Genomic DNA, 14,468 nt, shown 5'->3' with positions numbered 1-14,468 from the left:
GTGGATGTACAGGAATAACATTTATCGGGCATCGGGCAGATGGGAGTGGGGAGGAGGGGATGGGTATATACATACATAATGAGTGTGAGGCGCACTGTCTGGGAGATGGACACACTTGAAGCTCTGACTCCAGGGGGAGGGGGGAAAGGCAACACAAGTAACCTAAACATTTGTATCTCCATAATATGCTGAAATAAAAAACAAACAAAAAAACCCCAAAGTGTTGTCTGTCTCATTATTAAGAGTGCTGCCACAGATGATGAGCTCTCCACATCCACTAGTTCTTAAACCTTGATCAACAGTCAAAGGATGCTTGCCCTTTTTCCCAATTTTCTCTTTCTCATTTTTACTGTCTCTTTCTTGATGGCGTACTTTAACATCCTCATAATCATCACAATTGACCTTTGCCTGGATACACTCGGAGTTTTCTGGGTGGACACTGATACTTATATTTCCCATTTCCTCTGTTGGTGAGCTTCCAAACCTTTCAGCATTCTCTTTAAGAGTATGGGAATGTACTTTGCAGGTATTTGCAGTTGAACTGGTAGCACCAGGACCTGGGACCAAAACTGAGTTTTTGAGCTTATCATCTTTTGCTGGTATGGCTGGGTCATGATTTACTACTTCTTTAGAATGTTCTGAAGCACATGTAACTACATCCAGAGGCTTTGGAAGGCTGGATTTTCCAGTTTTATGTGGAAGAGCAAAGTATTTATATGTTGTCCTTAAACAATGAAGTATATATTCAAACACGAGTTGATTATTTAGGGTCCTTGCCACATTTCTTTTAACAGAGTAGGTATCTATAATGAAAGAAAAAGAAAATAAAAGAAATCTACCACTTCATATACTTCTACTACATCTTTTAAGAATTAGCCTGCTGCAGATAAAAATAGACAACAAACAATAGTAAAATTTGTCATGTATCTTACATGCTTAAAAACCAATGGGGCTGGGGAATAAGAAAATGTCATTTAAGAACAAAAAGCAACATTTTCTGAAACATCTGCTCTAAGAAGAAAACACATTCTGTTCAGAACCACTACCCCTTCCCTGTCGTGCTCTGTGACTGCAGAGGTGGAAAAGATGTGGCTCTCATGCCCTCGGGAAGAATCGAGGTCTTCCCGACAGGCTTTGCTGCTGAGTGCTCTGCCTCCCCACTCAGCCAGGCCCTGAGGTTTGCCGAGCTTACCTCCTCTTTTCTGCCCGGGAAGCCCCATCACTGAATTGGCTGGACTGAATTTCAGGGGCGAGAGGGAGGCACCAGGAGGAGACACCCCTTCTCTCAATCTTTTCTCCTCCCCTAGAACCCCAGCAGGTTAGGCAATTGGCCAGAAAAGCTGAGCCAGAGAAACTGCAGGGGAGGGTTTAAAAATGTGAGATCCCCATGATTGCACACAGAATTTATGCAAAATGCAGAAAACCCTCTTATGCAGCATAAAGTTTAAAAAGAATCAAGCAAAAATAAGAGAATTCCATTTAGGAGTTTCTTTAAATTATTTAAAGGAGGATAAAGGTTGAAATGTCCTGACTTTACAAAGCTGAGAAGAGCTAGTCCATTAATGACATCTACAGGGCACATCAGTGTGTCTTTGATACAGTGATTTCAGTTAAATGAGCCTTCACTAAAAAAGTGATTTTATGAGTAAGTCCTAAATGTTACTGCAGATACATCAAAAAATAACTATTCATTCCCTCTAGCCAGGCCTGGCATATTTTCCTCCAGTATTCTGTTTTTCCTTTCCTGACATTCTCAGGAAACCAACTGAGAATGTCATTTTTCAAAAGAATAAGTATTTTTCTTACCTTTGCAAGTGTAAACAATATCAACAATTTACAAAAGGACTGAGTTTAAAATTTCAGAAGTGCGAATTGTAAAGAGGAAAGGGGTCCATGCATCACTATGAAAAAACTTTTTAAGCACTTAAGTTTCTAAGCAATTTACAAAGAAAGCAACCAGCCATTATTATGGTTGCTTATACTTTAAAAACCTGGGGGGAACAGGTTCATTCCTTGAAATGATCCACTGTAACACATGTAAGATTCTATTTATTTCACCTCTGAGGCCAGACCTACCTTACGTGTAGAAGCTGAAAAGAGACCGAAATAAAAAGCATGCTGTTATACTGTACCTTAAAAAAGGGGGGGGGGGAGGAATTAAAGATAAACATTGTTAGATACCTACAATGCCAATGCGCTTTTTGGGCCAATCCTTTGATTCTTGAGATACTGATTCTTTGACACGAATACTTATCACTTAGTCAGTCAAATTAAATTCTAAAGCAAAGAATCGCAGCATTTCCACCCAGAGCTGCCCAACTGGTACCAAAGGCTGATGTTTTATATCAAATATTAATGACACCTATTAATAGCAAAGAGAAACATACAGGTTATTTCAAATGTAAGCATAATCTGAAAAATTATAGATCATTCAAACATCCAATTAAGAAATCTGAAAATCCTCAGCAAAGATATAAACTTGACAATCCATCTAGGAAAATCAAATTCTAGGTTCTATTTTGCTTATGGTAAAGCAGCATTACTTTACTACACTCCTAGGATTAGATAATGTTAAAATCCAGTCATTATCACAGGAATAGAAAGGATCGGCTTTATTTAACCAGACAGTACTCCTAATTTTGAACTCTTAATAACAGGTGGAGAGGACTGTGCATGGGTTGCTAATACTCTGCACTGAACTCTTCCTGTTACTGCTGCTGGAGACACCTTTATAGTCACAGACACACAGAAATGGACAGTAGCTAAAGGCATAGAGAAAAAGGAAAACCACTCCTCTCATTGCCCTGAGAATCTACAAAAACACACTGACTCTGCCAGTGGCAATTAATTTTAAAGTCAAATAACTTGATAAGAGAAATTGGTACTAGTTTTATGGCCACAGACTTCTGACAAGTTGAAACATACCGTGTTGTAATTGGAAAGTGCACAGTATTTAGCAAAGGAAAACATATGAATCCAAACAGTGATTCTGCTATGTCATAGATCTTAATTGCTCTGTGACTTAGCTTCCTCGTTCTCAGACTGGCAGTACAGCTTAGTGGCTAAGAGAACTGGCTTTGGAATTAGGTCAAGCTTAGATTTGAAATCCAAACTCTGCCATGTACTAGCTGTGCATGATCGTTGTCAAGGATTATAACCTGTCTAAGCCTTGATTTCCTCATCTGAAAAATGGGGATAACAATACCCACCTCATAGGGTTGTTGAGAGGACTGAGTGAGATAGTGTCTGTAAAGTGCTTAGCACAGTGCCTGGCACACAGTGTTCAAAAAATGGTTGCCTGCCTGAAAGTTTTCCATCCTTTGACCTTCATCCAGAAGGCATCTTTGTGGGTTAGATATGTTTCCTGTAGACAGCAGATACTAGGCTTGCGGATTTTTATCCACTCTGCCAGTCTATGTCTCTTCAGAGGACAGTTAAAACCATTTACATTTATTGAGAGGATTGAAATTGGAGGAATATTTCCATTCATATTGTTGGGTGAAGTCCTGTTGCTTTGATTTACTCCTTGAGCCATCATGTAGTTCAAGTTCTAACCTTTAATTCTTTGAAGATTTTACTTTGAGGAGTGTCTATTGCCCTTTTTGGTGTGGAAGGCAGATCTGAGAACTTCTTGTAGGGCTGGTCTGGTCTTTGCAAATTCCTTCAGTGATTGCTTATCTGAGAAGGACTTTATTTCTCTCTCATAGATGAAACTTAATTTTGTCAGATAAAGAATTCTAGGTTGGGCTTTATTCTGTTTTAGAAGATTAAGGATAGGCACCCAATCCCTCCTTGCTTGTAAGGTTTCAGATGAGAAGTCTGCTGTTAGTCTGATAGGTTTTCCGTTATAGGTTATTTGTTATTTCCGTCTCACTGCATGGAGGATTCTTTCTTTCACATTTACTTTGGTCAGCCTAATAACCATGTGACGAGGTGATTGCCTTTTCATGTTGAGTCTCCCAGGAGTTCTGTGTGCTTCTTGTATTTGGATATCAAGATTTCTAGCCAGGCCTGGCATATTTTCCTCCAGTATTCTGTGAAATAAGTTTTCCAGCCCTTGTGAATGTTCCTCTTCCCCCTTCCGGAATCCCAATAAATCTGAGGTTTGGCTTTTTTACATAATCTCACACTTCTTTTAAACTTTGGTCTTGTCTCATGTTTCTGTGTTCCCTTTCTTCCTGTGATTTGCTTAACACATAGGCATAATCTTCAAGCTCTGAGATTCTTTCCTCTGCATGGTCCATCCTGTTTTTGATGCTTTCCACTGTATTATGAAGTTCCTTGATCGTTTCCTTCAATGCCAGAATTTCTCTTTGGTTTTCTGTATTATTTCAATTTCTTTGGAGAATTTTTCATTCATTTCCTGAATTGTTCTTGTGGTTTCTCTATGTTGGGATTCTATTTTCTCTTCAATTCAATTGAGTTTTCTAACAATCCGTATTCAGAATTCTTCCTCCATCAATTTAATCATATCATGTAAGTTGGTGTCAGTTGACAGAGATTGAGAATTTTGGGGGAGAGGTGACTTTTCTCTCTGTTCCTTCATGTTTCCTGTGATCTTTTGCTGGTTCTTTCTCATTTGGGTGCTTTATTGAGAACCGGAGGTGCAGGGACTGGATTATGAACTAAATTCTGGGATTCCAAAGGAATGATCCTTGGCCAATCTGGGGATATGTACTCTGGTCCTGTATTGTCTTAGAGGTGTTTGAGCCTTTTGGGTTATCTTTGACCTGTTGTCTTCACGGTCTTTTAATAGAGATTAGTGAGTTTGTATCCCTTCCTTAGACTCCCAGGAGTTGTATCACTCTTGTGTGTGTGACTCCCCTAACAACTACTAGTATGAGGTGGGAGGCACTGTGATGAGCTATGAGGTTACTCTCTCTTTTTGTTGTTTGTGGTTTGCGTGAGGGGGTTGGTTATCAAGCTATTCCAATACCTTTGTAATGAGCTCTAAACCCCTAAATGTGGTAAACAGGAATCTCAGTCTTTGGGGAGTTTAGTGCCACTCCCAGGGGTTCCTTGAGCCCTATTATCTATTTAGAGGGGGTGACATAAGCAACAGGTATTGGCAGGCCTAAGAGAGTATACTTCAGAGATTGCTTGATCTGTGGCTATGGGGGAGCTTCTAAAAAGTTATTCAGAGATCTTTCCCCACTTATGTGGGGCAGCTCCTGGTGGGAGGTGTCTTTTGGTGCAATTGTTAGGGATTCTGGTTGAGATTTTCCTTCCCAGAACACAAACCTCTAATGTGGCAACTTCCAGGGTACCAAGGGCAAGCCCTTGTATTCTGCTTTTATCAGATGATCCAAACCAACACGCTGTTGCAGGGCATCAACTCTCATTACTCCACCCCTCCAAGGACAGGGTTTATCTAGTTGGTTTGAAGTAAAAGCCTCAGGGCTGTTGAAGAGGCCCTGCCCAAGGCTGCTGAGGGACACAACCAGAAAGCGACCTGCCGGGCTGCTCTTCTCCTGCATAGGAGGGGTCAGGCCCTTCCCTGTGACATACCAGTGGCCTGGTCACTGGCACTGGGGATACTGGCCAACTCTGCAGTAGGCAGATAGGATGAGCAGTTGGACAAACAGAAGCTAAGATTGTATCAGCAAAGTCAAGTCTGTGGAGTACAGGCATATGGATGAAGACATGCACACAAAAGACTGCAGTCACAGAGAACCCACCAGAAGCACAGAGTGCTCCTGTTTATCCAGAAAGAGGACAGGTAAAACACATGTTTTACCTAAATGTGGGGTGAATGTTGCCAGTTCTCTCTGTTCTCCTGTTCCTGTTCCTCACTGACAGATCTACCTACTGACATAGCAGTGGTCTGGTAGGAGTCCTGTTGGAAGGTAACTCCTTACATGCCCAAGCCTGACTTTGTAGGTCAAGATGAGACCCACGTCTCAGTCTCCAGTCCCCTGCAAATGAAGTAGAACTTACTATGGCTCTCAATGATCCCAGTGGTCCTGATTGGGTTTTCCATGCTTCCCAGTTAACCTAGTTGACCACATTGGGGACTGTTGTGCCTCCCAGTAACAATATCATGAATGATGAAGAGACTGTACACAGATAAAAGCAATAGTAGCTTCAGAAGCTATGCCCTTGAACATGTATGATCATGACAAGACAATCTAGCCCAATGAACTCTAATGGTCTCACTCCTATCAAAGCTTGTAAAACTTATGACCAACAGAGAATATATATCATTTTCAAGGCTATATTTCAAGTATTAAGAAAAATTTATTATGTAGGAATTAACAAGTGTAATCTCTAATCATGAGTTCCTGGTGCCAAAGGGATGTCTAACACTATTAGAAAGAAATTTCTTATAAAACTCAACACACAGGACACACTTGAGGCTCCAAAGGTCTCCTGGGGACAGGAGGAGAAAGTCAGGGCACTCTCTGAAGAAAATAATTCTTGTAGAAGACATTTGAGATAGCAGAAGGGGCTTCTTAAGACTAGATTGAAACCCAGGCTTCAGTTCTCCAACACTACTCTCCACCTTAAAGATCAGTATTTCCACTCACCCTAACACATTCCTGGTTTATGTGTGTAGCACATATGTTCCAAAACTCTGTATTTTGGGCAGAGTAAGCAAAAATGGGACCGAGACAACATTTAAAAGATTTTTATGGTATCATGTTTTACATTTAAGTCTTTTATCCATCTTCAATTAATTTTTTGGAGTGGCAAGAGATAGAGGTCCTGTTTCATTATCCTGCATGTGACTATGCAATTTTCCTAGCATCATTTATTGAATACGGCTTCATTCCCCAGTGTATGTGTTGTCTGCTTTGCCGAACATCAGTTCGTTGTAGATAGATGGTTTTATATCTGGGTTCTCTATTCTCTTCCATTGGTCTAAGTCTCTATTTTTATAGCAATGCCATGCTGTTTTGGTTACTGTAGCCTTGTCATATAATTTGAAGTCTGGTAATGTGATGCCTCCAGATTTGTCCATTTTGCTCAAGATCGCTTTGGCTATTGGGGCTCCATTTTCATTCCAAGCAAAGTGTAGATTTAAAGCAAAGGAGGAAATAGTTAATTCTTGCAATTTGAAAATAATGAATTAGTTTGTCAAATATGTGCATGTGTGTGTGTGTGTGTGTGTGTGTGTGTGTTACAGAAAGTTCCATAAATCTTTATGCAGCTTTTATAACTGAGAATTGTTACTAACTAAAAAAAATCATTTGGGAGTTTATTTATATGTTTATTAACATAGTTTTATGAATTTTAAGTAATAAATCACTACTTTGAATTTTTGTGTGAGACCATGAGTAAAGATAGCAAAGGTGAATATAAACAATAACAACTAAAATATTCAAATTTCACAAAATTAAGTATAAACTAAAGTTCATTTCTACTTCTCAATCAATGAAAATAGAAAACCTATTATGTGGGAAAATTATGAGGAGAGAGGAGATTTTTAGAGTAAAAATCTCTAGAAAATAAGCACAATTCCTGGGAGAATTTCAAACTTTCAAACCCTATGAAATTGGTGGGCTCAAGCCAAGATCTCCAGGGGATAAAAGAAATCAGGTAACGTCTTGGTTTGGGGGGTGGTGGAATAGAACATTGACTGAGATCTCCCTCTGACAGGTTGAGCAGGTGGAGTCTGAAGGAGGATCCAGAAGGCCCAGAGGGTGGAGGGATCTGCAGGGCAGGGTGGTGGGGGAGGGGCTGTGGTTCAGCCTCCTCCTCTCAGCATCCCCCACCCTCAGGAGCCCTTTGTGATGAGGCCCACAGCTCTGTGATGCAGGCCTGGGCCTTAGTCAAGACACCCAAGGGAAACTCCCAGAGCTCAGTTGCTTTATGGCAACAGTGCGATTCAGAAGATGGAGAATAATCTCCTGCCTCTGAAAAGCATTAGTCCCCCATGGATGGGCACCAGATGCACTTCCTTGGTGTCCAATATCTTCCCGGTCTTTATTTTTGGAATGGGGCTCTTTCTCCTGTTCATACTCTGCCGCCAGAGTAACCCATCCTCACCACGGCCTGGGCAGCAAAGAAGCATCAGGAAGGTAAGGAACCCTTGGCCCAGACCCAACAGGGAATGGTTCTTTCTTTTCTTTCTATTATTATTTCCACTTTCCCACATATACTAAAGACTCCTGAGATGGGAATCTCCTCAGCTTTCTGGGCCCAGGCAGGGCAGGGCAGGGCAGGGGCAGAGTGGCAGAGGATTTCTAGTGGAAGCTCTCAGACCCCCCCCCCCCCCCCCGTCTGGGTACAGGAAACATCAGGACAAAATCAAATGCTGGGACTCAGGGGCAAAGACTGGACTATGAGAGAGTTGAGGCCTGTGTGGGAGGACAGCACTGGGCCCTGGTTTCACTGGTCATCAGTCACCTTCCCATGGGTGGTGCCTCCGCCCAGCCTTTCCTCTGGGTGGGGTGACCTGAGGGCTGTGCTGAGCCCCTGAGCGCCTCCCACCAGGGGCCGGAGTGGCCTCTGGCCTCCTCGGGAAGCAGAATTCTGCCTGACAGCTCAGAGGTGCCTGAAGGTCTGAGTCAGTGAATTTCTCGAGCAGAGTGTTAATGGGAAAGATCACAAACTCTATAAAATAATTTGAAGAGGTTTATTCTGAGCTGAATGTGTATGAGCATGGTCTGGAGCACATGGTATCAAGGGGTTCTGAGAAAATGTGCCTAAGGTGGCCAGGTGAGAGTTTGGTTTTATACATTTATGGAGACAGGAATTACATGTAAAATCATAAATCAATACTTGAAAGATATATATTGGTTTGGCCCCAAAGGCAGGACATCTCAAAGTGGGGGCTCATAGGTTACAGATGGGTTCAAAGATTCTTTGATTTGTAATTGGTTAGAGATAAGAAGCTTTGTCTAAAGGCTTGGAATGTTTCAAGTTAAGATAAGAAAGTCTGTTAATCAGAGACAAGCCAGGGATATATACACCACTCAAGAGATCTGTTGTGTAAAATGGCCAGCAGGTGTGGTGAGACCTTTGTCTGGCATGGCCTTAGGCCTAGTAATGATTTAGTATCTTATTGTTACAATGAGTAACTCCAAAAGGGAGGGATATAATGAAACCTGTCTGACCTCCCTTCTCCTCCTGGCCACCAATTCAGTTTTAAGGGTTTTCTGGAGTCCCCTTGGCCAAGAGGGGGTCCATTCAGTTGGCTGGGGGGCTTAAGATTTAGTTTATAAGAACAGTGACAGAAAAAGAACCATAGTTCTCCCATAAAAAATCCTCCTTTGCATTTTTTTTTTTTTTTTTTTGAGACAGAGTCTCGCTTTGTTGCCCAGGCTACAGTGAGTGCTGTGGCATCAGCCTAGCTCACAGCAACCTCAATCTCCTGGGCTCAAGCAATCCTACTGCCTCAGCCTCCCAAGTAGCTAGGACTACAGGCATGCGCCACCATGCCCAGCTAATTTTTTCTATATATATTAGTTGGCCAATTAATTTCTTTCTATTTTTAGTAGAGACGGGGTCTCGCTCTTGCTCAGGCTGGTTTCTAACTCCTGACCTTGAGCAATCCGCCCACCTCGGCCTCCCAGAGTGCTAGGATTACAAGCATGAGCCACCGGGCTCTGCCCCCCTTTGCACTTTTACACTTTAAAAATGAGCAAAAGGAAAGAAAAGAAGACAGGGGTCCATTAGCCAGACACAGAAGGTCACGTCCTCCATGAGCACTGAATGTCCGCAGCCTGTCTGCAGGTGACTGAGGACTGGTCCCAGCCCCTCAGTCTTGTCTCTCAGCACCCAGTGGAGATGACAGGGAGGCCCAAGAGCAGGGACAACAGCAGCTCTCTGATAGGTAAGGCTCTGCCACTCTGCCTGGAGCCCCTGGGGGCGCTTAGCTTCACTGTCCCTGAGGGAGGAGCCTCTGAGGAGGTCAGCTGCAGTGGCCTGGACAGGTGGGGAGGCTCCTGGGAAGGGAATCAGAACCCAAGCTTCTTCTCAGATCCCTTGCTGGGAAGGAGGCCAGGTGGGCCAGGAAGGGGTGCTGCCCAGGAGGGCGTGGAGGGGGCAGGGGACCCATAACAACCTGGATGTGGAGGTGGGGTCCCAGGCCCAACTGTGGACAGCGGCTTGACCTGGCTAAGGCTGTCTCCTCTCTGAGGGGACCCCTGTCTTCTCCCCCACAGGGAGCATGTGAGGACCCTGAGGGATGGAGGTGGGAGCAGTGCATATATGATAAAGCACTGCCCACTGCACTTCCTGCTGGGGTCAGGTGGCCTTGGACACTGATGTGTGCTCCAGGGCCTCAACCCCCATGGTCTGCCCCAGAGGGACATTAAGCCACTTACAAGATCCCAAGGCCCCTCCCTCGCCCTGGAACTCAGCTCCTGATTTCCAGCATGCAGAGACTGCCTGAGGGAACTGCAGGCCGCTCGGGACCTGACTTTGCTTCTGCAGAGGTGAGGGACTCTCCCTTTCTCTCCCAGTCCTCCTTCCTATCAGGCTCTGGGATGCCACCCCAGGGCCTGAAGCCAACCTGGGAGGGGGGCAAGCAAGGGATGGGGACAGGGTGTGACTAGAGCCCTGGGGCTGGGGAGAGGCAGAGCTTTGTGACATCATCGTAGGGGCAGAGGAGGGGCCATGGTCCGCAGGTGCCCACCCTTGCCTGGCCCCCTGGGCCACCCACCCCTGCTATAGCCTGTGCCTCCTGTCTCCTGCAGCTGCCAGGTGAAGCTCCCTGACAAGGGGGGCTCTCATCAGCTCTCATGCCCAGACCCCCCTGGGGAGGAGTGCAACCCAGTATCTGCCAGTGCCCACTGGCCACGTGCAGAGCGTGTGCAAGATGCTTCTCCTGCCACCTCGTCCCCATTGGCATCCCCAGCTCCCTTGACCGAGCACCCTCCGCCTGTGGCCTCCATGCTGTCAGTACAACCTCAAGGAGACCAATCTGACTTGAAGAAATCCCCCCCAGGCACCGTCCCAAAGAGCTCACCTCCAGGTTACTCTTGTTTGGTGCCTGCCATGTGGGCCATCTCAGGCCTTGAACGCACCATTTTGTTCCTCTCCTGGTGGTGGGCAGCCGCCAAGGCCCTGTTCTCCCCCACCTGCCACCCTGCAAGTCCCAGAAGAGCCTCTTTGCCACCATCCACCAGAGGCTTGGTTCTGGGGAGACCCCACATATAGGCAGATGGAGGCTGGTGGCCCCACTTTCCTCAACCCTGATGTCTGGAAGCTCCTGGAAATATTCATCATTGAGGGAGCAGCATTGAAGCTGGGGAAGGAGAAAGAAAAGGGTCACTTCTGAAACAAATGAGGCCAGACTCCCCCTGGGGTTCTCTGGAGAATATATTAAAGTCACTGGGTGAGGAGCAGGACGACAAAACCCCATGCCCCTTCTGGAACATGCAAGACAAACCAGAGCAGCTGTCTGGTCCTCAGGGAGAATTCTCAGGGAGGGGTCCTTGTGGGGCAGAAGACAAGCACGGGGCCTTCCTACCCTCCCAGCCTCCTGAGTCTGCAGGTGAAAGCATCGAGAGTAAACAGAAGATGGGGTCCAGGCACTCTGGAAAATTCTCTTGGAAGGGCTCCCTAGGGGCCAAAGAGAAGAGGACCCAAGTGGGGATCTAAGAGCAAGATCTGGAGAGATTCCAGAAGATCCATGCATAGGTTCAAGAAATACCTCAGTGAAGGTTCTGGAGGAGGAGGGGGAGGCAGATGGTGACTTGATTGGGCCCCAGGAGTATAAATCAGGAAATAACTTTCCCAGGGGCCCACAGAAGCAGCAGCTTGAGAAAACTCTGAAATCTCACGTGGAGCGGAAGCTGGGGGAGATCCGTGAGGGCATGGTCCCTGTGCGTGTGCAGCGGTCCTGGCTTAGCGCCAGCCATGCCGTTGCAAAGTCTGACGCCCTCACAAAACCCAGAAACCTGGGACCCCAGAGGGGTCAGAAATGCTGTATGAACACACCCCAGGGGCTTTCCTCCCTCGATCCCGGCACTCAACAGACGCTACAAGTACATATTATATGGTTTTGGGTGAGGCACAGGTGGGGTTCCAACCTCCAGTCCTGGGAGCCCATAAATCTCCCATAATAAACTGGATACATGCAGAGAAAACCTGTTTCTCATGTTAGCACATCCTCTATATGCTAATGGTTTCCATTACTTCCCAATAGATGTGTTTTTTGTCATCAGAGGAGGTGGCTTCTGTCCATGGGGTGCTGGGACACAGGGAAGGGGTCAGAGTCCACTCTCCCTTAGTGCAGCTTCTAGAAGGCAGGGGCATGGAGGAGGCTGACAGGGCCTTGCAGACCCACCCTCACCCTGGGGTCACTCACTGTACTTTGTTTTCATAACCCAGTCATTAAAAAGAGCCTTCAGAACTGGCAGGACTGGCAAACCCTATGGAGACTCCACCCCGGGACCTGGCTCACCTTGTCTTTCTCCACTTTACCTCTGCTGCAAGCTCTGTGCAGCTTATGGAAGAAATACCCCTCAGGCTCCAGGAATGCGCGGACTCACAGGCTCTGAAGTAGGCTGGGAAGTTTTGGGACTGGGGGTGCTGGCCTTGGGTTCAGTGGAGAGATTTGGTCCCCATGGTTTTATGGTGGGGATCAGAGGACCCTTCACAGCCCCTGCTTGTGCAGAAATGGGCTCTGCCAGCCCCTCTGGGCTCCGCCTTGGTGACAGGAGCATGCCCCTCCTGGCCTGATCCTTTGAGAGCTGTGGCCAAGACAGGACCAGTGTGACTTGGTACAGAAGGAGGTGTCAGGGTCGCAGCCACCCTCCAAGGCCACCCACCTCCCCCTCTAGTGTGACTGCATGCACAGGAGCCATCTGGCGGTGGCACTTGGAGGACGAGGCTGGAGTGTGGGAGAAGAGTTGGAGAGGTGGGAGCCGGGCAGGCAGCAGAGCGCATACACACCCTAAGCGGTGCCCGACGGCGCACCTGCAGGCCAAGGTGGTTGGGCAGCGGCCTCATGGTGAGGGGCCGGACTAGGGGGCACAAAGCTGTTGCAGGAAGGTGGCTTTTCCCACTGCATACGTGACCAGCCTATACCATCACCTCTGGAATTCCAGAGAGGACAACTGGATGACCAGCAGGAAAGCCAGTTCTCAGTACCTATGGAATCACAGCCTGGTGACTGTTACAGACACATGGCCCCAGGGTTGCCGGGGGTGGGGAGTGAAGCCTGGTGGAGCAGGCCAGCGCTCAGGCTGCTCCTGGAGCTGGTCCTATCTCGGCCAGGGATGGGGCCGTCTCCAGGGGCCCAGCAGCAAGGGGGGCCAGGACCCCGGGAGGACTGGGGCTGATCAGTGATGTCAAAGAGAGACACCCACAGGGAAACCCCCATGGAGACCTCTGACAGATGCATACACACAAAGACCTCTGACAGAGACGCAAAGAGATCTTTGAGAGATCTCCACAAAGACAATGACAGAGACATCTGACAGAGACCCCTCCACCAAAATTCCCCCAGAGATGTCTGACAGAAACCCCTACAGAGACCTCTGACAGAGCCCAGAAAGAGAACTCTGACAGAGACAGGTACAGAGCCCTCTGAGACCCCCACTGAGAGACTTCTCCAGAAACCTCTGACAGAGATCTGCACAAAGACCTCAGCAAGAGACCCCCACAGAGACCTCTGATAGAGACCCACACAGAGACCTCAGAGATCTCTGAAAATGACCAACATTGAGAGGCCCCACAGAGATACCTGGCAGAAACCCCCACAGGACCTCTGACAAAGTCCCCCATAGATAACTCTGATAGTGACACAAACAGTGACATAACAGAGACCCCTAAAGAGACCTACAGAGAGCTCTGACAGAGATACAGAGACTTCCAGAGACCTCTGACAGAGACCCCCACACAAACCACTGACAGAAATCCCCACAGAGAATTCTGGCAGAGACCTCACAGGGATCTATGACAGAGTTCCCCACAGAGTCCTCCAGAAAGCACTCACCAACACTCCCACGGAGGCCTTTGACAGAGACTCCAATGGAGACCTCCAGAGACACCTCTGATGAGAATCCCACTGGGACCCCCACAGAGACCTCTTCCAGAGACTCCAACAGAGAACTCCAGGGAATTCTGACAGAGATCCACAGAGATACCTCCACAGAGAACTCTAGCTGTGATCCCCATGGAGACCTCTAACAGAGACCTACACTGAGAGATCCCCACACAGACCTCAGACAGAAACCCCCCAAAGAGACCTCTGATGGAGATCCCCACAGAGACATATAGAGTTCTCAGACAGAGAACCCAACAGAGATCTCAGACTGAGGCAAACAGAGACCTCTGACAGAGACCACACTTAGAGAGCCCCACAGAGATCTCAGACTGAGGCAAACAGAGACCTCTGACAGAGACCACACTTAGAGAGCCCCACAGAGATCTCTGACAGAGACCTCCAAAGAGACCTCTGAATTGATTTCCACCAAGACCTCTGATAGAGACCGCCATAGAGAACTCTAACAGAGACTTCCAGAAGCCTCTGACAGAGACACCCACAGAGAACTCTGACAGAGACCACCACT

General features: G+C 46.8%; 2 long non-coding RNA genes across 2 annotated transcripts; one reads left to right on the top strand and one right to left on the bottom strand.

Annotated features, from left to right (window-relative positions):
- Positions 1-235: 235 nt before the first annotated feature.
- On the bottom strand, positions 236-14,002 carry LOC105883782 (uncharacterized). Its single transcript, XR_012922175.1, has 3 exons — positions 13,892-14,002; positions 2,186-2,362; positions 236-803 (listed from the first exon to the last, which is right to left on the bottom strand). It is a non-coding gene; the product is annotated as an uncharacterized LOC105883782 (long non-coding RNA).
- LOC105883802 (uncharacterized) lies at positions 9,821-11,317 on the top strand. The gene is made up of 3 exons (XR_012922174.1): positions 9,821-9,949; positions 10,110-10,382; positions 10,644-11,317. It is a non-coding gene; the product is annotated as an uncharacterized LOC105883802 (long non-coding RNA).
- Positions 14,003-14,468: the final 466 nt, after the last annotated feature.

Source organism: Microcebus murinus, chromosome 12 (assembly GCF_040939455.1).
Source record: "Microcebus murinus isolate Inina chromosome 12, M.murinus_Inina_mat1.0, whole genome shotgun sequence".
Classification (NCBI taxonomy): domain Eukaryota; kingdom Metazoa; phylum Chordata; class Mammalia; order Primates; family Cheirogaleidae; genus Microcebus; species Microcebus murinus.
Note: the sequence above shows the minus strand (reverse complement) of the source record. Positions and strands in the feature narration are given on the sequence as shown.